The following is a 24,712-nucleotide window of genomic DNA, read 5'->3' as shown; positions in this document are numbered from 1 at the left end:
GGAGGGAGAGGCGTGTCCCTTCCCCTTTCTCTGATAGGCTGCAGGCCTAGGCCGGCAGCCTATCAGAGGCCGCAGGCGGAGCCATACAGCGCGGGACACAGGCCGGAAGAAGAGGCCTGCATCGCATCGCTGACATAGAGGTAAGTATGATTTTTTTTTTTTTTTTTTTTTACAACAGTGTTATTGGCACATTGGGGGGGGGGGGGGCAGCTTATTCTTGGCACATGGGGGGGGGGGGGAGGCAGCTTATTCTTGGCACATTGGGGGGGGGAGGCAGCTTATTCTTGGCACATTGGGGGGAGGAGGCAGCTTATTCTTGGCACATGGGGGGGGGGGAGGCAGCTTATTCTTGGCACATTGGGGGGGGGGCAGCTTATTCTTGGCACATTGGGGGGGGGCGCAGCTTATTCTTGGCACATTGGGGGGGGCGCAGCTTATTCTTAGCACATTGGGGGGGGCAGCTTATTCTTGGCACATTGGGGGGGGGCAGCTTATTCTTGGCACATTGGGGGGGGCAGCTTATTCTTGGCACATTGGGGGGGCAGTTTATTCTTGGCACATTGGGAGGGGCAGCTTATTACTGGCACATTGGCGGGGCAGCTTATTACTGGCACATCACATTGTAGGGGCAGCTTATTACTGGCATATTGGGGGGGCAGCTTATTATTGGCACATTGGGGGGGCAGCTTATTACTGGCACATTGGGGGGGCAGCTTATTACTGGCACATTGGGGGGGGCAGCTTATTACTGGCATATTGGGGGGCAGCTTATTACTGGCACATTGGGGGGGCAGCTTATTACTGGCACATTGGAGGGGGCAGCTTATTACTGGCACGTGATGGAGGGGTCTTGTTATTGGCACGTGATGGGGGCACTTGTTACTGGCACGTTATTGGTGGGCACTATAGGGGCATCTACTGAGGCCACAAAGAAGGGGTATTTTATATGGGGGGCTCTGTACAGTAGCATTTTATACTGGGACAAATTATGGTGGGTACTATGGGGAAGGGGGGAGAGGAGTACTATGGAGTCATCTACCGGGGCACTAAGAAGGGGTATTTTATACTTGCAAATTATGGGGGACACTGAGGGCATCTACTGGGGCACTATATATGGGGCATTTTATACTGGTACATTATGGGGGGCACTAGGAGGGAAGGGGGAGAGGAGCACTATGGGGGCATTTACTGGGGGCACTATATAGGGGTATTTTACACTGGCCCATTATGGGGACATTAGCTCACCTGGGGGCATTACAAGGGGGTATTTTTGCACTGTCACATTATAAGGAGAATTATTTCTACTGGGGGGGCATTAAGGTGGGCTTTATTACTCCCCCATGGTATGAGCCCCCTAGTAGCAGCACCGGCCTCTCCCTGCTCTGCTATCCCTCTGCCCCTTCTCCAAATCCTTATTATGAAATCTTTCTCATTAGGATGAAACAGAACATCAGCTCCGCCGAGCCCCCGGCCAATGTGGTGAAGTGGCGTCCGAGATCCCCAAGGGCCAAGCCAAGTAACTGTAAGTTTTCATGTGAAATATGTTTGTTATACACATATAGCCTACACTGTGCCCCACAATGTACAGTATACCGCTACACTGTGCCCCACAATGTACAGTATACCTCTACACTGTGCCACACAATGTACAGTATACCTCTACACTGTGCCACACAATATACAGTATACCTCTACACTGTGCCACACAATATACAGTATACCGCTACACTGTGCCACACAATATACAGTATACCTCTACACTGTGCCACACAATATACAGTATACCTCTACACTGTGCCACACAATATACAGTATACCGCTACACTGTGCCACACAATATACAGTATACCTCTACACTGTGCCACACAATATACAGTATACCGCTACACTGTGCCACACAATATACAGTATACCTCTACACTGTGCCACACAATATACAGTATACCGCTACACTGTGCCACACAATATACAGTATACCGCTACACTGTGCCACACAATATACAGTATACCTCTACACTGTGGAGTCTGTTCTATAAGCACCCTTGTTCTGTGGCGGTGGACAGAAAATAATCTGGAAGTGCCCCTCCCGAGACCAGCCTCTGGATCCGCCACTGGACCGCTCACAGGAGTGTACATTTCTTCTAAACTGTAATCCGTATCCTCTGACTTGCAGAAATCAGCACTCGCTCGGTAACAACTAACAGGCAGTACCTGAAGGCTGTAGCCTGGCCCTGTTATCGAAGCTAGCCGAGTGGTGTAAGGTTAAGGTACTAGTAGAGATGAGCGGCCCTTGAATCCGGATTTAAAGTTAGTTACTGCAGGATATGGATTACAGTTTAGAAATGTCAAATGTACACTCCTGTGAGCGGCGGGGAGGGAGATCTGTGGATGACACTGTTATAGAGAGGGGGATCTGTGGATGACACTGTTATAGAGAGGGGGATCTGTGGATGACACTGTTATAGAGAGGGGGATCTGTGGATGACACTGTTATAGAGGGGGAAATGGGGATGACCCTGTCATGGGGTGGATCTGTGGATGACACATATAGCATAAGATGCTATATACGGTATGTGTCATCCACAGATCCCCCCCCCCCATAGCAGTGTCATCCACAGATCCCCCTCCCTATAAAAGTGTCATCCACAGGCAGCTAGGACATGTTGAAATCTGAGTGATTTTATTTTTTTTTTTAAACCACAGACAGCAGGACTTTTCTTCCCTGTTGCGGTTTTAGGTATTGGGTAAAGTATTGCAGCATTTCTAAGCGTACTTGTGTAAATGTATCGTTATAGCTGCCCCCCCTACTTTTGTCCTGGCCCCCAGTGTGCCCCCCCAAAATTTGAAAGCTAGAGACGCCACTGCTTAGTAGCCACAATATCCTTGCCTGTGAAGCCATTTTTATGCAACGCAATGATGGCTGCACGCCTTTTTTTTTGCAGGTCACCATGGTTAACAATGGAAGAACAATGATTTCAAGCATCACCCTCCTTTTAACATGTCAAGTCTGCCATTTTAACCCAATCAGCCTGACATAATGATCTCCAGCCTTGTGCTCATCAACATTCTCACCTGAGTTAACAAGACGATGACTGAAATGATCTCAGCAGGTCCTTTAATGACAGCAATGAAATGTAGTGGAAAGGTCTTTTTGGGATTAAGTTAATTTTCATGGCAAAGAAGGACTATGCAATTCATCTGATCACTCTTCATAACATTCTGGAGTATATGCAAATTGCTATTATAAAAACTTAAGCAGCAACTTTTCCAATTTCCAATATTTATGTCATTCTCAAAACTTTTGGCCACGACTGTATGTGTACGGGAGTTGGAAGGAACAGCTGGCGTTGTGCCGACAGCTATCGGAGGTGTATGGCCTGTTTGCTCCAGAGATAATCAGAACCAGAAATATCTTACAGTCGGGTCCACACCAAACCCCCAGAATCGGAGTCAGGAGCACTGATTGTGTACGCTCTGCTAATCAGCCTTTATGACTTTATTAGAATCAGTATATTTAGGATATTTTTGATGGTGATTTTTGAGAGTAAATTTTTGTTCAAATTTATCATTTTCAAAACTTATTTAGGGAAGCTGAGGGCTACCATCTATAAAGTGTCCAAAATAAAAATTTCAGTGAGTATAAAAAATGCATTGGTGAGGGCTTTTATATACGGGAAATTTAACCTCACCTGCTCAATCAAAGGAAATATTTGCTCATCCAAGCAACACGAGAAGAAGAATCTCCCCTCTATAATAAGCCTCTATTCAATTCCTAGGATGCCAATAGAGAGCGGGATGGAAGCTATTATTGGGATCCCTCTCTCCAGGTTCTGCTTCTAGAAAGTATATTAGTGGTCCTCAGCCCTGATGGCCTCAGGGAAAAGAATAAAGAACCATTTCAAAAGAATGAGTAAAGGTTATGGACTCCGCAATACGTCAGGGTTTTATAATAAATGTGTATGAAAAGAGCCAAAACCCAATTACCTGGTGACTTCTCCCGGACGGCTTTTTCCTGTAGGGCCGCCACCATTGTCAGGCAGTGAGGCTCTAACTTCCCAATGATTCTCACGTTTTGCAAAATGGTGAGATTTTAGACAAACCAGGAACTAGTTAAAGGGATTCTGTCATCAAGATTTTCGATATGGAGCTGTTCATATCATCCTCTCAGCCTCCATTATCTAATTCAAAATATTCAAGTTTTACCCCCGCCTGTCCTTTCATTTTGGATAAAAATCGGTTTTATTAATATGCTAATTACCTTACTAACATGCCCAAGGGGCTGTCCCTCCGGCCGTTTGTGCCCAGCCGCGCCCCTTATCTCGTAGCCCAGCGCCGCCCCACTGCTAATTATGCACTCCTCTCATCGTCGATGGTGCGCCGTAATCTCGCGCATGCGCCCTAAATCCACTGGTCAGCGCCCGCGGGCGAAGTGCGCAAACAGCTGGTGCATGCGCGCTTCGTTCGCTGAGGCTGCTGCCAGGACACCGCGCGGGCTTTAGGGTGCATGCACGAGATTACGGCGCACCATCGGCGATGAGAGGAGTGCAAATTTGGCAGTGGGGCGGCACTGGGCTACGAGATAAGGGGCGCGGCTGGGCACAAACGGCCGGAGGGACAGCCCCTTGGGCACGTTAGTAAGCTAATTAGCATATTAATAAAACCGATTTTATTCCAAACTGAAAGGACAGGTGGGGGTAAAACTAGTATATTTTTAATTAGATAATGGAGACTGAGAGGATGATATGAACAGCTCCATATCAAAAATCTTGATGACAGAATCCCTTTAAAGGGGTTGTCCCACGAAAAATATTCTACAGTTTTCAAACCTGCACCTGGATCTGAATACTTTTGTAATTGCATGTAATTCAAAATTAAGTATAGCCACAGATTATCTGTATATCGCCAACTGCTGTTTGTTCTTTTTGTTATTTAGCTGTCCATTTCACTGAGGAGGACGTTCCATCCTGTAACTGCCTCCTGAGCTGTATAAGGAGAGAGCGGCAGAAAATAGGACTCACTCCCTGAGCAGCAGCACAAAGGACACACTCCCTGAGCAGCAGCACAAAGGACACACTCCCTGAGCAGCAGCACAAAGGACACACTCCCTGAGCAGCAGCACAAAGGACACTCCCCCCGAGCTGCCAGCTTGAAAGAAATCTAGCAGAGTAATCTTCAACTGCCACCAGCCCTATCTTCTGTTAGCAGCTGTGGCAGTTATAGGGAGAGAGCTGCAGCAGAAAGGACACCCCCCCTGAGCTGACAGGCTGAAGAGAATCTAGCAGAACAATTGGAGCAGTGAATGGGGAGATCTCTGGATCCATGTGAGGTTCAGGGCTGGTTCTAGCTTTGTTAGAAAGCAATTTTCATGTGGTATATGATGTCTGATGTGTTTTAATTTTTTACAATATCCATCAGACCCCTTTAATAAAAATAAAAATACATGATCTGCTTGCTTTTTCTCAGAAACTGCGCCACTCTTGTCCATGGGTTGTGTCTGGTATTGCAGCCCAGTCACAATCATTTACCAGCTGCAATGCTAGAGAAAGGCCATAGGCAAATCCTTTTTAATGCCTTGAAGTGTATCCTAGGTTATATATCATAGGAAGCGAGGGGTGGACACCAACAACAGTGGGGCCCCTGTGCAAGATCAGTGTATGGGCCCTTTGCTTTCCATCTGGCAGAGGAGTGCTTGCCATAGACCACCTCATTCATGGCTCACCATAAAACCTCTTGTCTTTGTGCCAATACATCAGTGATTGTGAGACACGGATCGGAGGTAGTGTGCCCCCCCTTATCGGTAATCTTATAGACCACTGATATGGATATGACATGCCTGCAGCATATGGTCGAAACATTAACTAGAACCTGCCCGCTCTCCCGAAATGTAGCATTCCATAAAATGACAACCCTGTAGCATTTTAATACATTGTGCCTCTGCTGTTACTCCTGTAAATGTAAAAAAATGGGGTGTGTCCCTGCACTCTGACACTGTCCCGTCAGTGCTGGCTATATCAGACTGTGTAGGGACACAATGTCAGAAAAAGGAATGGTGACGTCCAGTTGTCAATTTCTTCATATATTTAGAAGGTCCATGCCCGTATTGCGGCCGACAATATACGGGCACCAGCCGTGTGCACACCGTTTCACAGATGCGGACCCATTCACTTGATACGGTGCAGTGCGTAATAGAGGCATGGATCAGAAGCCCACGAGAGCACTACGGAGTGCTTCCGTAGGTTTTCTGTCCGTGCCGCCGCACCGCAAACAAGTAGTGCCTGCACTACTTTTTTGCAGTGTGGACCGTCGGATGCTGATCGTGGACACCATTCGAGTGAATGGGTCCGCAGACAACAGGCACACGGTCGGGGCCCGTGCACTGCAGACGGTCGTGTGCATGAGGCCTTATCAGTAGGAATAACAGAGGGACAGCAAAAGCTCCAAGGGAAAGATGCTCCAGAATTTCTTAAAATACACGTCAGGAGATGTGACTTTTAGGAGAGGCAGGAGCGCCTGCTGTGTTCCTCGTCTACACCTTGTCGTGGTGACGGTTCTATGGCTGATACATTTATAGCTACAGTCCGGCTTCTATACTATTAGTACTAATGTAGGGATGGTTTATTTACTCATTTCTTGCAAAGTAGTATCAAATATCGCCACAATGTAGCAACCAGTGGCTGTTTTTTCCATGACATATTTTCCTGTGTTTTATGCTCCATCCATTTAGTTTACTTTCTAATAAATAAATAAATACAATTTTTTTTTTTTATTTCTAAAGTTTTCAAGTCATCTATGTAAAAATATTTGCTTTATTTCTCCATTGATTAGGCTTTTTCAGTCCCGCTGACATCATAAAAAATCTCGGTATAAGGCATCCAGTATCAAGGTTAAGATAAGTCAGTATGTTATTTTTTTCCAAGACCATCTGTTTAATTTCCCATCACATAAGTTCAATAAGCAGAATACAGGCTACTCTCTCCCCCCCCCCCCCCCCCCCTAGAAATGGAAGGCTGCACACTCCAGTGCGTTTCAGACAAGCCGGTCATATGGTTATTCAGCTGTACCAAACTGTGCTCATGTGTCACTTCCCATTACAGCCAAGATTCGGAATATATATAGTTAGCAAAACGAATGATCAGGATTTTGTGCATGAAAATAAAGGCAATGGCTGTGACCGAGCACAGCTCCCCTCAGGCTGCCGGGGGGTAACCGAGACCAATTTTAGCAGATCCACCAATGTCATGAGATATTACCCAGACAGAGATGTGATAGCCCATATTATATTAATAAACCGTCTAGAAATGAGAAGTCATGGGGCGCACATTAAAATTCCAACTAACGATGTGCAAAAAAGTCGAGATCTGCATATAGCAACCCATCCTAAAACATGGGGAAATATAGCAGCAGATAGACAGTATAGTCAATTATATTATAAAAAAAATAGTCAATGCAATAAAGCAAAAATCCCCAATAAATTAGGGAGGAAAAAATCAATAAATACAATTTAGCTTTTCCAGAATTCTGACTGGCGAATTGGTCGCGTTACCCGCACCCCTCTGCCTACATCATTTTACCATTCAGGACTCAAGGAAAGGTTGGCGACAATAAGACTCCCACAGCTTACTGGTTGTCACCCAGAATCCACTGGAAAAGAGAAACTGAACTATTTGGACTCCTTTTAAGGGCTCCTTCACACGGCCGTAGGTGGGCCATTCCGTGCATTGGGGACCGCAATTTGCGCCCCCCAACGCACGGGCAACCTCCGTACGGCCGCCGCGATGAATCCAGACCCATTCAACTTGAATGGGTCTGCATTCGTCCATTCCGCAAAAAGATAGAGCAAGTTCTATCTTTTTGCGGAACGGAAGTACAGAACAGAACCCCACAGAAGCACTCCGTAGTGTTTCCATAGTGTTCCATTCCGTGATTCCGTTCCGCATCTCAGGATTGAAGTGAATGGGTCCGAATCCGTGACGCGGAATGCACACGGAGCGGTGCCCGTGTATCGCGGATCCGCAAATGCGGTCCGCAATACGGCAACGGGCAGCACACGTTTGTGGGCATGAGCCCTAAGGGTCCATTCACACGTCAGTATTTCGGAATCCGCATGCGCATGTGGACTCATTCATTTTAAATGGCCCTGCATCCGTCGTTCCGTTCTGTGGATCCGCAAAAAAAAAAAAAATAGAGCTTGTCCTACTATTGTCTGCCAAATTCGGTCCGTGGTCCCATTGTAGTCAATAGGTCCGCAAAAATGCGGATGACATGCGGATAGCATCAATATGTCATCCGCAATTGCAGATCCGTTTCCAGGAAATAGAAAAAAAAAATTCTTTAGTACCCTAGCAACATATATCCCTCCTTTTTTGGTGGAAAAAAACGGGACGGATGCGGATGTACAATTGGTAAAAACGGAAGTTTTTTGCGGAAAAAACGGAACGAAAATCTGGAAAAGAAAAATACTGACGTGTGAATGGACCCTAAAGGCGACTTTATAATTTTAGCGTTATATCAACCATAAGGAGGACCTGTCACCACTCCTAACATGTCGGTTTATACTCTTATGTACCCAGAAAGTAACAATACTGGAGCATCTTCCCTTATAGCTCTGTGTGGGTCCGTTCCTCTCTTACTGCGCCTAGAAATGTTTCACCCCATACTCTCGCTCTGTACAATGATGCCAGGAACTAAGGCCTCGTCCACATTTCTGTGTCAGTGTCATATCCGTGAAAAAAAGCGCACGTGTGTCATCCATGAAGATGTCCGAAAAAAGGGGCAGTTGTCGATCCGTGATCCGTTTTTACAATCCGTAATTCACAGACGTTGCTCAGCCTAAAATTAATTTCCAAAGAATCTCCTATTAGTCTTCAGTGAAAAACGGAATCAACACGGATGCCATTGCGGTATGTCTGTGATTTTCACGGACCCATAGACTTCTATGGGCGTATTTGGTCTGCATCACGGATCAAAGTAGTGCGTGTCTCCGTGAATTTTTTACTGACCCACGGTCAGTAAAAGAAATACTGAAATGTGAACGGACCCACTTAGATCACCGGGTACGTTGTGCTGTCCGTGGAAAATGCAGACAACACACGCCAGTGAAAAATGAAAATGCGGACGGGGCCTGGCAGTGTACGGACACATTTGGCTGGGGGAAAGGATAACACCCAGTAGGCAATTTACGAATACATTTTTAGTGGGAATAACAGAGGAAGGGCACAACGCACAGTTGTAAGAGAAGATGCTCCTGAATTGTTATTTTATGGGGACAGACATGTCAGGAGTGGTGACAGGGCCTCTTTATAGGGGCTGTCGGGGTTAAAAACACACTATTTTAGGGAATTCTGAGTTAAACAGGTTTAAAGATTTTAAAGAGGTAAATATGCTAATAGCATAAAATACAATTAAAAAAAGCCACTCCCGCAGTACAGCCCCGGTGGTCCCCACCAGTCTTTGATGGTTTTCCTGCAGGGGTGACATGCCGTACATGATGTCTCGGGATTCATTAGGTAAATGCAATTATTTTTAATGGCATTTCTGGCAATTAAAAAAAAAAACATTAAAATCCTGAAAAAACTCTTTAGTCTTGAGCCTTTAGTGTGGAGGGTCCTCACTAAAGGCTCAAGACTAAAGAGTTTTTTCAGGATTTTAATGTTTTCATCTATTAGGCCTCCTGCACACGGACGTTTTTTCCCCCCGTTTACTGGCCGTTTTTTGCGTTCCGTATACGGAACCATTCATTTCAATGGTTCCGCAAAAAAAACGGAATGTACTCCGCATGCATTCCGTTTCCGTATTTCCGTTTTTCCGTTCCGTTTTAACATAGAACATGTCCTATTATTGCCCGCAAATCACGTTCCGTGGCTCCATTCAAGTCAATGGGTCCGCAAAAAAAACTGAACACATACGGAAATGCATCCGTATGTCTTCCGTTTCCGTTCCATTTTTTGCTGAACCATCTATTGAAAATGTTATGCCCAGCCCAATTTTATCTATGTAATTACTGTACACTGTATATGCCATACGGAAAAACAGAACGGAAAAACGGAAACACAACAGAAACAAAAAATGGAACAACCGATCCATGAAAAACGGACCGCAAAACACAGAAAAAGCCATACGGTCATGTGCAATAGGCCTTAGGCCTAGCTCACACAAACGTTTTTTTTTGCATGTGTACGGGCCGTTTTTTTCTGGTCCGTATACGGAACCATTCATTTCAATGGATCCACAAATAAACCGGAATGTGTTCCGTATGCATTCCGTTTCCGTATTTCCGTTTTTCCGTTCCGTTGAAAGATAGAACATGTCCTATATTTGGCCGCAAATTACGTTCCGTGGCTCCATTAAAGTCAATGGGTCCGCAAAAAAAACGGAACACATACGGAAATGCATCCGTATGTCTTCCGTATCTGTTCAGTTTTTGCTGAACCATCTATTGGAAATGTTATGCTCAGCCCAATTTTTTCTATGTAATTACTGTATACTGTATATGCCATACGGAAAAACGGAACGGAAAAACGGAACAGAAACACAACGGAACGGAAAAACGGATCCGTGAAAAACGGACCGCAAAAAACGATAAAAGCCATACGTTCGTGTGAACTAGGCCTTAGCCAGAGTGCATGCACTTCTATAGGGCTGCCTGAGACACCAAGGAGGTACAACATGTAACCTATGCCAAGTACCCTATTATTCCCACATATAAGGTAACCCATAACATTCACGGTTTATTCTGTGTTCTGAGCCCAGATGTCCGCGGCTCCATACAATATAACTACAAATACAGATTCTCCTTATCCTTGGCTTGTAAAAATGTTAAACTGAGCAAACCTGTTTGACAACAGAAGATCGCTGCCAAGACAGGATCAAACACCGTGTCAGCCCAGGGCATTGTGGGTAGCCTGGCACTGCCACTGTTATAGCAGAGACATGTACACATTCCATGGGACACTGGACTTGACTGGCATTCAGTGTCTCCATACCTGTGTTTGTTGAGACAGGACGATGGTTTTTGTAAGAGCCTCAAAGAAATGCAATAACATAACAGACCTAATAAACGAGGATACGGAACATGGAGCTCCAGCACAACATAGTGTCCTCCACCGCTGCCCAAAGCTAGGCCACTGGACGTCAGAGGCAACGACTGCCAAACACATCCATGTGGAGGAGTAAAAGAAGGGATTTTTTGATCCTGCTGAGTGGAACTGGAAACCGTCAGCAAGGACTATAACGTTTGTAGACAGGTCCACCAGAAATGAATGAGTTCCTGCTAATGTTGACCTCAGTAAATGAGGAATTTAGGTGGACCTGTAGTAGTAGAGTAGGTCTACAGTAGATGGCCTTGAGGATCAATTGTAAATTCTGAGGACAAGCGGGTCCAGAAGAGCTGCAGTGGAGCCTTGTAATGGAGACTAGGTGGTCCGTACAAGGGCACTTCTGAACGTCCTTGCAGGGAGCCTCCTTCCAATCTCCTTGATCACGTGACTGCCGTGTGTCGAATAACTGCAGGAGCTGCTGGCTCCTAGCAGACTCAGATAAGCTCTATAGTGAGGCTCAGGAGACTGTATTCTTCCTGTAAGGGCGTCATGCACACGCAATGTCGCCCCGTGCAGTGCATTGGGGATCGCAAATTGTGGTCCCCAATACACGGGCACCTTCTGCATGGCCTGCGCTGGCGGAGGCAGACCCATTCAACTTGAATGGATCCGCGATTTGTCCGCACCTCAAAAAAATCTAAATGCCACGGAAGTGCTCCCTAGTGCTTCCGTGGCCTTCCGCTTCATATCTTCCAGATGGCAAACCCATTCAAGTGAATGAGCCCGCATCCGTGATACAGTGCACACACGGGCAGTGCCCGTATATTGTGGGCACAGGCGGTTCGTGTGCATAAGCCCTAACTGGGACTAAGCCCCAGTTACAGGAGAAATCAACATAAATGACCTTAAGGCCTCTTTAAGGCACGCAATTTAAGTCAGTTTTGTCTGCGATTGCGTTCCGTTGTTCAGTTTTTTTCCACGCGAGTGCAATGCGTTTTGCACGCGCGTGATAAAAAAATGAATGTGGTACCCAGACCCGAACCCGGACTTCTTCACTGAAGTTCTGGTTTGGGTTAGGTGTTCTGTTGATTTTATTATTTTCCCTTCTAACATGGTTAGAAGGGAAAATAATAGCATTCTTAATACAGAATGCTTACACAAATGTCCATTGAGGGGTTAAAAAATAAAAAAAATAAACTCACCTCATCCACTTGATCGCGCAGCCGGTATCGTCTTCTTTCTTCTTCCTGCAGGACCTTAGATGATGTCATCACGCTCACCACGTGGTGAGCACAATGACGTCAGCGCAGGTCCTACGCGCGTTTGTGTGATTGACTGCAGTGTCCTATGGCCACAAACGCGCGTCAAAACGCCCCAAAGAAGCTCAAGAACTTGTTTGAGCGTAGGGCGTTTTTCAGCGCGTTCAAACGCGCTGTAAAACGCTCAAGTGAGAACCAGGGCCATAGGGAAGCATTGGTTTTCATGTGTTGAGCGTTTTACAGCGCGTTTGAACGCGCTGTAAAACGCTCAAGTGTGAACCCAGCCTTAAAGTGAATGGGTCCGCATCCGTGATGCAGAATGCCCACGGAACGGCACCCGTGTATTGCAGATCCGCAATACGGCAACAGGGCGCACACGTTCGTGTGCAGGAGGCCTTATACTGTAACCCCTATATCAAAAAACACCAAGAATGAAAAGGGACACAATTAAAAAATATTCTATAAAAATTATAAAAATGTAAGAGAACTTACAATTTTTCCACTTGTTTTAAAATGTTTTCAGGTATAAAAAAAATGAAAACAAAAAATACTAAAAAAGAAAAAATTGCATAGAAAATAAAGCCCCATGAATCACCAAAAAAGCAAAAATTATTAAATTATCTAAATAAGAATTAAAAAAAGGTCATGGTTCTGGGCGCCTTATGTATAAAAAAAAAGTCTTTGGTCAGGAAGGGGGAAAAATGAGAGAGGGAGTCTTAAACCGCTTAAAGGGATTTTCCGGGATTTTGATGGCCGATCCTCCCGCCGATCAGCTGTTTGAACAAGCCACAACGCTCCAGTGAGCACTGTGGCCTCCTCACAGCTTACTAACCACAGCGCTGTCCATTGTATACTGGCCGTTCTTGGTATTGCAGCTCAGCCCATTCACATGAATGGGGCTGAGCAGCAAATAGGCTACGGTATGTTACTGATGAATATGACGTCACTGGCCTAGGAAGAGGTCGCGGCCCTCAACAGAGCACCGCGGCCTCTCCTAAGGCTAGGGTTACGCGACACATAGGGCACAACTACACTGAAACATGTGTCGTGCGACATTGATGTCGCGTGCCAATTTTTATAATGATAGTCTATGGTGTTGCACTGCGACATGCTGCGACTGCAACAGTCACAGAAAAATCCATTTTGGATGTTTCTTTTTGCGACTGTCGTGTCGCAGTCGCAGCATGTTGCAGTGCGACACCATAGACTGCCATTATAAAAATTGTCACTCGACATTGGTGCGAAAAAATGTTGCGCGACAAATGTCGTCGTGTAGCCCTAGCCTTACAGCTGATCAGCTGGGGTCTGTCGGTTGTCGGACCCCCACTGATCTGATATTGATGACCTATCCTGAGGACAGCCCCTTTAGGCTGGTTTCACACGGGCGTTGCGGGAAAATGTGCGGGTGCGTTGCGGGAACACCCGCGATTTTTCCGCGCGAGTGCAAAACATTGTAATGCGTTTTGCACTCGCGTGAGAAAAATCGCGCATGTTTGGTACCCAAACCCGAACTTCACAGAAGTTCGGGCTTGGGATCGGTGTTCTGTAGATTGTATTATTTTCCCTTATAACATGGTTATAAGGGAAAATAATAGCATTCTGAATACAGAATGCATAGTAAAATAGGGCTGGAGGGGTTAAATTTTTTTTAAAAAAAATTAAACTCACCTTAGTCCACTTGATCGCGGAGCCGGCATCTCTTCTAACTTCTTTCTTTGCTGTGTGCAGGAAAAGGACCTGTGGTGACGTCACTCCGGTCATCACATGATCCATCACATGATCTTTTACCATGGTGATGTATCATGTGATGGACCATGTGATGACCGGAGTGACGTCACCACAGGTCCTTTTCCTGCACACAGCAAAGAAAGAAGTTAGAAGAGATGCCGGCTCCGCGATCAAGTGGACTAAGGTGAGTTCAATTATTTATTTATTTTTTTTAACCCCTCCAGCGCTGTTTTACTATGCATTCTGTATTCAGAATGCTATTATTTTCCCTTATAACCATGTTATAAGGGAAAATAATAAAGATCGGGTCTCCATCCCGATCGTCTCCTAGCAACCGTGCGTGAAAATCGCACCGCATCCGCACTTGCTTGCGGATGCTTGCGATTTTCACGCAACCCCATTCATTACTATGGGGCCTGCGTTACGTGAAAAACGCAGAATATAGAGCATGCTGCGATTTTCACGCAACGCGCAAGTGATGCGTGAAAATCACCGCTCGTGTGCACAGCCCCATAGAAATGAATGGGTCCGGATTCAGTGCGGGTGCAATGCGTTCAACTCACGCATCGCATCCGCGCGGAATACTCGCCCGTGTGAAAGGGGCCTTAATCTCCCCAGAGTATCAGTTTTGGAGTGAAACTTTCTTAAAGAGAAACTGTCTTCTGTCATGATTCGCTGTCATGGATGCCGCCAGATGGATTCCCTCTCCACCTGCGCTGGCGTGTAGCCCATGCTCTATCACAGGCATCCTCAAACTGCGGCCCTCCAGCTGTTGCAAAACTACAACTCCCAGCATGCCCGAACAGCCTACAGGTATCAGCCTACAGCAGGGCATTGTGGGGTTTGTAGTTTTACAACAGCTGGAGGGCCGCAGTTTGAGGATGCCTGCACTATCACATGGGAATTTGGGTAGGGTCCTCCATGCCCCAAATCAAAGACCCTATAATGCAAACTGTAGGAACACTGGTTGAATAGGAGACATACTGAAAGAAGTAGTGTGAAGCTAGCTGTAGGTTCTGGGTCACACATGACCTCCTAAGGGGCCACATGTCACTGCGGGGCCCCTGCCTCATTACTTGATGCATTCAGCTATTGTTTTCCGTTGTCAGGTTGTAAAGTTCTGTGATCCAAGGCGACCGGCTTGTCCAAATAGCATGTGAGCGACTCACCGCATGGGGCTACGGGATAATGTAATTCAATTTTACTCGTTAGACGGAAGGCAATTTATTTCCGCCTGTATAAAAGGTTTCACAGTGAAGAAAATGATTGTTATTACGAGCGCTTTAATCTGCCTCCCAGGCTTACCGCATCGAAGGGAAGTTCTCATGTTGTTTTTCTGCCTACAACTACATTTTCTAGATAAATTAAAGTATTCTCTGATGGTTTCCGCGGCCTCGGAAGGTTTTTCTAAGGCCTCTTGCACAGAAACGTTTTTTTTTTTCTCCATTTATGTTCTGGGTTTTTTTGCGTTCCGTATACGGACTATCTACGGAACCATTCATTTCAATGCATACGTAAAAAATACGGAAGGTACTCCGTATGCCTTCCGTTTACGTATTTCCGTTTTTTCGTTCCATTCAAAGATAGAACATGTCCTATTACAGACAAGGATAGGACTGTTCTATCAGGGGCCGCACATGGACGTCATCCGTATTTTTTGTGGATCCGTTTTTCGCGGACCACAAAATACTGTAAAAGCCATACGGTCGTGCGCGAGAGGCCTAAGAATATCTCTGATCACACATCCGTATTGTCCTCTTATTATGTGGATAACAGGGATCAGAGAGGTAACCTCCGAGTAAGGACGGAAATCTGTGCCACGGTTTATGGAGATATACTGTAAGTGTCAGCGTGGCACAGAATATTACTGCCCCCAGGGGCCCAGCCAAACAAAGACCCCACTGGGCCACCCGTCACCACCGAAGTAAACGATAAACATTTTTCTGCTTGAAGCTGCCACTAGGTGGCATACGACCTGATACTGCTACCGCTAAAGGGGTTATCCCATGATGAATGATGTAAAAAGAAATGAGAATCAGACATCATATAGGACATGACGATCTCTTTCTAACAAAGCTAGAACCAGCCCTGGACCTCACATGGATCCAGAGATCTCCACACTCATTGCTCCAATTGCTTTGCTAGATTCTCTTCAGGCTAGTAGTTCAGTGTCCTTTCTGCTGCAGCCTGCCCTAGCACAGCTCAGGGGGGTGTTCATTCTGCTGCAGCTATCTCCCTATCAAAGCTCAGTGGGCATGTCCTTTCTGCTGTAGCTCTCTCTAACTGTAAATGTCACAGTAGATATTGCTGGTTGGCAATTGAAGGATTGAAATGAGCATGTGCGTCCACCTCAGTAGATGGATGTGCACATTACTATACGGATTATACACCAGGGGGCACCATTATAATGAAGATTATAGAATATCACCCTTTTAATGTTTGCAAGCAAGAGGCGCATTACATATTGCAGCTCTCTCCCTTTCACACCTCAGGGAGCATGTCCTTTCAGCACTCTCTCTGTCACAGAGCTGTGGGCATGTCCTTTCTTCTGCGGCTATATCCCTATCACAGCCCTGGAGGGCATGTCCTTTCCGTGGCAGTTCTCTCCCTATCACAGCTCAGGGAGAGTGTCATTCCTCTCTTTGTCACAGCTCAGGAGGTGTGTCCTTTCTGTTGCAGCTCTCTTCCTATCACAGCTCAGGGGGGGTGTCCTTTCTGTTGCAGCCCCCTCCCTATCACAGCTCAGGAGGTGTGTCCTTTCTGTTGCACCTCTCTCCCTATCACAGCTCAGGAGGTGTGTCCTTTCTGTTGCAGCTCTCTCCCTATCACAGCTCAGGAGGTTTGTCCTTTCTGTTGCAGCTCTCTCCCTATCACAGCTCAGGAGGTGTGTCCTTTCTGTTGCAGCTCTCTCCCTATCACAGCTCAGGAGGTGTGTCCTTTCTGTTGCACCTCTCTCCCTATCACAGCTCAGGAGGTGTGTCCTTTCTGTTGCACCTCTCTCCCTATCACAGCTCAGGAGGTGTGTCCTTTCTGTTGCACCTCTCTCCCTATCACAGCTCAGGAGGTGTGTCCTTTCTGTTGCACCTCTCTCCCTATCACAGCTCAGGAGCCATGTCCTTTCTGTTGCAGCTCTCTCCCTATTACAGCTCAGGAGGTGTGTCCTTTCTGTTGCACCTCTCTCCCTATCACAGCTCAGGAGGTGTGTCCTTTCTGTTGCACCTCTCTCCCTATCACAGCTCAGGAGGTGTGTCCTTTCTGTTGCACCTCTCTCCCTATCACAGCTCAGGAGCCATGTCCTTTCTGTTGCAGCTCTCTCCCTATTACAGCTCAGGAGGTGTGTCCTTTCTGTTGCACCTCTCTCCCTATCACAGCTCAGGAGGTGTGTCCTTTCTGTTGCAGCTCTCTCCCTATCACAGATCAGAAGGTGTGTCCTTTCTGTTGCACCTCTCTCCCTATCACAGCTCAGGAGGTGTGTCCTTTCTGTTGCAGCTCTCTCCCTGTAGCTGTCACAGCTTCTAAAAGAAGACCAGGCTTTTGACAGCTGAAGGATGAAACTGAGCCTGTGCGACCATGCTTATCCACCTCAGTAGGTGGGTGTGCACATTACTATAAAGATTAAACACCAGGGGGTGCTATTATAATGAAGTTAACTGGAACATTGTAACAGAAAGAAAATCACAAAAGGAATTCATTTTTTTCATGGTGGCACAACCATATTAAGTTTGAGGGCTATATATACACAATAAACACCCCCTAGTAGCTGTAACAGAAAAAGAGAAAAAGAAGCTCAGCCCCCTATACAGATAGACAGAGATATATGACACTATGAGTACACAATAACACCCCTCCCCCATGCTGTTCATTGGATTACCCAGTTAAAGGGGTTGTCCCAGGAAACATATTCTACAGCACCCGGATCTGAATTGTTTTGTAATTGCTTGTAATTAAAAATGTAGTATTGCCAGTGAGCTATTCAAAAACATGCATCTGTACAGCGCCACCTGCTGTTTGTTCTTTTTCTTATATTCTGTCTGTCTCACTGAGCTGGTCGCCCATGCTCAATTTAAATCTGCCACCAGTCATATGTTCTGTTAGAAGCTGTGGCAGGTATAGGGAGAGAGCTGCAGCAGAAAGGACACGTCCCCCTGCCAGGTTTAAGAGAATCTAGCAGAGCAATTGGAGCAGTGAATGTGGAGATCTCTGGACCCATGTGAGGCACTGGCCTGGTTCTAGCTTTGTAAGAAAGAGATTGTCATGTACTGTATGATTTCAGATTTTCATTTTTTACATCAATCATTGTTGAGCGAACTTGCAAGTTCGGCGTTCGGTTTATCTAAGAATTCCGCAATGGATTCCGTTACCACGGACCATAACGGAATTCTATTACGGAATGCACCACAGAAGCCTATAATTGCTTAAGGCTACATGCACACGACCGTGTGCCCCCTGGATCCGCAATACACGGGCACCGGCCGTGTGCATTTCGCATCACGGATCGGGGACCCATTCACTTGAATGGGTCCGCAATCACGGAACGGAGGAACGGATCGGAACCACTACAGAATGCTTCCGTGGTGTTTCTGGCCGTGTTTCCACACAGCAAAAAAGTAGCGCATGCACTACTTTTTTGCGGTGCGGATCGCGGACCCCATTCAAGTGAATGGGTCCACGATCCGCATGCGGCTGCCCCGCGGTCTGTGCCCGTGCTTTGCGGCCCTGACGTTCGCGTGCATGTAGCCTAACACTAATCATGACATAAACCCTTTAAGGAGCATTTCTCTCAAAATTCGCATTTCTATAATATTACGTAACCATCTGCCACATTGGTTTTCATCCAGCCTTCCCAGAATCCTCTGCAGTACATCTTCCTAAATCAAGTCCTACTCCAGAATGACCGCATTCATTTTGAGATCTGGCATTGGAAAACTGATCCCATTGACAGCATTGATCAGTATTGGCAGCCATATTGATTGTTACCGAGATAAAACTAAGAAACGTATTGTTTATTTTATATTTTGTTTATTTATTTATTTATTATGTGTATATATGTATAATTTTTTTCCCCCTGAAATTAACCCTGTAACACAAAGACATGTTGGCCTTCACACATTTCCCTATGAGAGTACACCCTTTCCCTCTGGCCCTCTACCCCCACCCTAATCTCATTTCCCGCCCCGCCATAAATCACTGTGACGCTGCCATCTCTGCCTCACGTCTATGCTCTGCTTGGAGTGTATCAGAGGAAACACCTCATTTTTTATTTTAATTGCAATACCACAAATATTCCACTACATCCCCACACTGCGGCTCCGAGGAGCGGAGGGGTCATTTATCACAGTCGTGCTGGGATCTCCAGAATTCGTATTCTATCCGCAGGTTCATCAGGTTACAGAATAATGGAAGAAATAAGAATATCATAAGGGCCTGGAAGTCTCTAATGCTTGTAATATAATGCCGAAACGTTCTCCAAGAATACAGGATCAAGGCAACATTGATTTCACATTTCACGGAAATCCAGACCAGCTGGAGGTATGGACAAAGATATATGAAATGAATATTTGTAAACAGCAGGTGTCAATATGACCTTAAAGGGAAAGTACAAATATTACCAACACTGACCTCATCCTCTTCTTGATCCTGCCCAAGAAGGTAACAGGATAGGGTGGTCCTGGAGGTATCCATATTGTCCCCCCTTTTATGCCATCTAGTGCTGGTGCATGGGAAACAGTAGGATTGAGAAAAGGGGAGGAGCTTAGGATGTCCTCAGCCAATAAACAGCTGCAGTCACCACATATTTTCATTTTCATTCATTTCATTTTCAGATTTCTCAAAGATTTGAATTGACTGACAAACAGGTGTTTTTTTATGAATGTTTATATCTACCGTAAATTATATTACTCCTGATGGTAAATGCTCCATAAAGCCCCATGCAGACGTCCGTAGAACACAGTCCGTGAGATGCCGGACTGGCGTTGCAGGAGCGCATGGCGTCATAGCAACCAATGACGCCGTGCGCTCCTGCAATGCCAGTCCGGTATCTCACGGCCTAAGGCTACATGCACACGACCGTATGTGTTTTGCGGTCCGCAAATTGCGGATCCGCAAAAAAAAAACGGATGACTTTCCGTATGGCATCCTTTTTTTTTTGCGGATCCATTGTAATAATGCCTATCCTTGTCCGCAAACTAGAAAAAAATAGGACATGCACTATTTTTTATGCGGAGCAACGGAACGGACATACTGATGCGGACAGCACACGGTGTGCTGTCCGCGTTTTTTGCGGACCCATTGAAATGAATGGGTCCGCATCCTATCCGGACATGGAAACAAAATATGGTTGTGTGCATGAGGCCTTATGTTTGTATTGCTCTCAGACCTGCCCTAAGGCCTCATGCACACGTCCGCAAAATGTGCGTCCGCTAAAAAAACCGGATGCGGCATCCGTTTCTTTTGTGGGATCCGTTTTTTTCCACAGATCCCTTGTAATAAATGCCTATCCTTGTCCGCAAATGTGAAAAAAGTAGGACATGCACTCTTTTTTTTGCTGAAGGGAAACACGGTCGATGGACGCGGAACACAAACGGATGAACTATCAACATTTTTGAGCTGACCCATTGAAATGAATGGGTCCCCATCCTATCCACAAACGGAACGGAGGCCAAGAAAAGAAACTGTCGTGTGCATGAGGCCTATTACTGTCAGCAGTTTAGTATGTTCAAAACTGCTGACAGATTCCCTTTAATGGCTTATGTTACTGACATGTGTCCAATTAGCGCTGAAAGGCTGTGGCAGGGAAAGCTCTATTGATAAGGGGAGTGGTAACCAAAGAATTCCTGGAGGAATAACAGAGTTTAAGGGCTCGTTCACACGACCGTTGGTGTCCCGTTCCCGTATTGCGGACCGCATTTGCGGATCCGCAATACACGGTCTCCGTTCCGTTGTCATTCCGCATCATGGATGCGGACCAATTCATTTCAATGGGTCCGCAAATCCGGAGATACGGAATGGAACACTACGCAGTGCTTTCTGGGGTTCCGTTCCGTGCCTCCGCACCGCAAAAAGATAGAACATGCTCTATCTTTTTGCGGAACGGAGGGATCGCGGACCTATTCTAGTGAATGGGTCTGCGATCCCCATGCGCCTGCCCCACGGAAGGTGCCTGTGCATTGCGGACCACAATTTGCGGTCCACAGCACAGGCATGGGCTTCACTCGTTTGTGTGAACGAGCCCTAATGACGCAGTGCATCCGTTTAAGGCTAAATGCACACAACCGTATGTGTTTTGCAGTCCTGAGACTACATGCACACGAACGTTGTTTGTTTCCGTGTCCGTTCCGTTTTTTTGCATTTTTTTGCGGATGGGATGCGGACCCATTCATTTCAGTGCTGTCCGCATCAGTATGTCCATTTCATTGCCCCGCAAAAAAATAGTGCATGTCCTATTTTTTTCTAGTTTGCGGACAAGAATAGGCTTTATTACAATGGATCCGCAAAAAAAATACAGACTGTCATCCAATTGTCATGCAATTTGCAGACCGCAAAACACATACGGTCGTGTGCATGTAGCCTATAAATGACAGCTCTTCTTTAAGAGGAATAGATAATCAGCTGACGGCCAAGTGTCTGAATCAAGTCAGATTTTTTTAGGCATTTTTGATGTACCGTAATTATTTATCATTAAAAAAACAATACTGAAATCTTGCAGTTTTGACTCTGCCGCTGAGCCTCCTAATGGCAGATCCGGTGTTATCTGGTCACCTACACAATAATCTCATGCCACTAACTGTTCCTATCTGCAGAATGGGGATCGTGAAGCGAAGGAGAGCACAACGCGCATTCGCGGGGGCTCTCCATTCACTGCTCTGGGAGTTTGGCCGTTCTTGGAAGTTCCATAGCGGTGAATGGAGAGCGAACAGTGCAAAGACAGCCACCTCTCCATTCACCTGTATGGGACCTGCCAGGGCTTAGCTATTTCCGGAACTTCCATAGCCATAGATTGAGGGTGTCCTTGCTTGCGAGGTGCGTTCCCCTTCACTTTGGAGGTCCTGTTCTGGAGATAGGTGTGACTCCTAGAGGTGGGAACCACACCTATCTGACTTTGATGCCATATCCGATATGCCATTAGTCTGAGAGGAGAATACCCCTTTAGGCCTCCTGCACACGGCCATTTTTTTTTTCCCGTTTACTGGCCGTTTTTTGCGTTTCGTATACGATCCGTATACGGAACCATTCATTTCAATGGTTCCGCAAAAAAAAAAAAAAACGGAATGTACTCCGTATGCATTCCGTTTCCGTATTTCCGTTTTTCCGTTCCGTTTTAACATAGAACATGTCCTATTATTGCCCGCAAATTACGTTCCGTGGCTCCATTCAAGTCAATGGGTCCGCAAAAAACAACGGAACACATGTCTTCCGTTTCCGTTCCGTTTTTTGCTGAACCATCTATTGAAAATGTTATGCCCAGCCTAATTTTATCTATGTAATTACTGTATACTGTATATGCCATACGGAAAAACGGAACGGAAAAACGGAAACACAAGGGAAACAAAAAACGGAACAACGGATCCGTGAAAAACGGACCGCAAAACACTGAAAAAGCCATACGGTCGTGTGCAATAGGCCTTAGGTCCCTTTCACACGGGCGAGTATTCCGCGCGGATGCGATGCGTGAGGTGAACGCATTGCAACCGCACTGAATACCGACCCATTCATTTCTATGGGGCTGTTCAGATGAGCGGTGATTTTCACGCATCACTTATGCGTTGCGTGAAAATCGCAGCATGCTCTATATTCTGCGTTTTTCACGCAACGCAGGCCCCATAGAAGTGAATGGGGTTGCGTGAAAATCGCAAGCATCCGCAATCAAATGCGGTGCGATTTTCACGCATGGTTGCTAGGTGACAGTCTATTCACTGTATTATTTTCCCTTATAACATGGTTATAAGGGAAAATAATAGCATTCTGAATACCTCACCTTCTCCTCTTGTTCACGTAGTTCCCAGTCTCTTCTTTACTTCTCAAAAGATGAAAATACCGGCTAGGACCTGTGGTGACGTCAGATCACATGCTCCAATCACATGGTCCATCACCACGGTGATGTACCATGTGATTGGAGCATATGATCTGACGTCACCAAAAGGTCCTTTAGCCCACAGCTCATCATTAAAGAAGTAAAGAAGAGACGGGAACTGCGCGATCAAGAGGAGAAGGCGAGTTCTTTTTTTTTTTTTAACCCTCAATAGATCACCTACTAAGCATTCTGTATTCAGAATGCTATTATTTCTCCTTATAACCATGTTATAAGGGAAAATAATAACATCTACAGAACACTGATCCCAAACCTGAACTTCTGTGAAGAAGTTCGGGTTTGGGTACCAAACATGCGTGATTTTTCTCACGCGAGTGCAAAACGCATTACAATGTTTTGCACTCGCGCGGAAAAATCGTGGGTGTTCCCGCAACGCACCCGCACATTTTCCCGCAACGCCCGTGTGAAAGGGGCCTTATACTCATCGGTGGAAGTGCCAGGAGTCGAATATTGATCAGATATTAGCGCTCAATATTACAGTGTAAAAAACTCCTTTAGAACCCAATTGACTTTTCTTTACCGTCACGGGGTGATAATAATATTAACATGAAAGAGTGTAATATATAAATGATCACACTAGGCCTCGGATTTCCATTAGGACACGTGCACACGCAGAAGGCCCAAAGGACAGGCAGACATGGACTGCTTTCCAACTGACCTAATTCCAGTGCAATTCCCCTTAGGGCAGGCGTCAGGAATGAGGACACGAATCCCAGAAAAAAAAATGGGAAAATAAAAATACAACCAAATCTGACGAGAGTGTGCCTTTCCCACAGCCCCGTTATTTAACTGGATCAAGCCACAGCAAAGTTCAATGTTCTGCTAATTCCCTATTGCAATTCATTTAAAACCAATTGTCATTAAGCGAATTATCCGACTGTGCCGGCAAATGGCTTGTGAATCTGTGTCACCGAGATAAGGAGGCTCAGACGCTTTCTTAAAAAAAAAATAATGTAGATATCTCCAACAGAATGGAGACGTTCGCACTGTAAAAGGAAAAACAAAGTATTAAATCTGACCTCGCAATAAATATAGAACGGGTCAAGTTCATGGAAGTTCTTGAACAGCTGCAAATTTTATGGAAATATGGTGAACGTACCGAGGAGGCTGACAAGGTCTGAGCTGGGATGACCTGACAGCAGCGTCTTATACCAATTATCTCATTTTCAGTCTTTCTTCCTTATACCAGAATAACACCTTGGAAGGTATTAACAACACACAGGGATGTAGCAGAGCCAAATCTGCTGCACCTGTCACTAGATAAGACCCTAGCATTGTAGAGCACTCGATAAATCAGAAGTTTCTCAATGAGGGGCAGAGCTGTCCTGGGTTCAGCAAGTCTCCTCAACAGTTGTCACAATGTCACAAGTCTTACTACATTCAGGTCCCATGAAAACACAAGACAGGAACAAGAAGTTACAAGTTCACTTCCTTCTTGTGGCAAAAGAGGTGAGACCCTGAAGAAGGTACCTGAGAAACGGAAGTCCACATATCCTTCTTTTGGCATAAATGTCCACTAGAAGCAAATCTCTCTACCATCCATTTTTAACAAAACTTTTCTGAAATAGTCTTTATGCAAATGTACTTCAATATGGGCATTT

The 24,712-nt window shown here is 45.8% G+C and overlaps 1 protein-coding gene across 2 annotated transcripts in view; it reads right to left on the bottom strand.

Moving 5' to 3' along the window:
* Window positions 1-24,712, bottom strand: part of PTPRE (protein tyrosine phosphatase receptor type E) — a 228,169-nt gene that overhangs the window by 163,145 nt on the left and 40,312 nt on the right. The gene's annotated exons all lie outside the window — the stretch shown is intronic.

The sequence above is a fragment of the Bufo bufo genome, chromosome 6 (genome assembly GCF_905171765.1).
Source record: "Bufo bufo chromosome 6, aBufBuf1.1, whole genome shotgun sequence".
In the NCBI taxonomy this organism is placed as follows: domain Eukaryota; kingdom Metazoa; phylum Chordata; class Amphibia; order Anura; family Bufonidae; genus Bufo; species Bufo bufo.
This window is presented reverse-complemented; position numbering and strand designations above follow the sequence as displayed.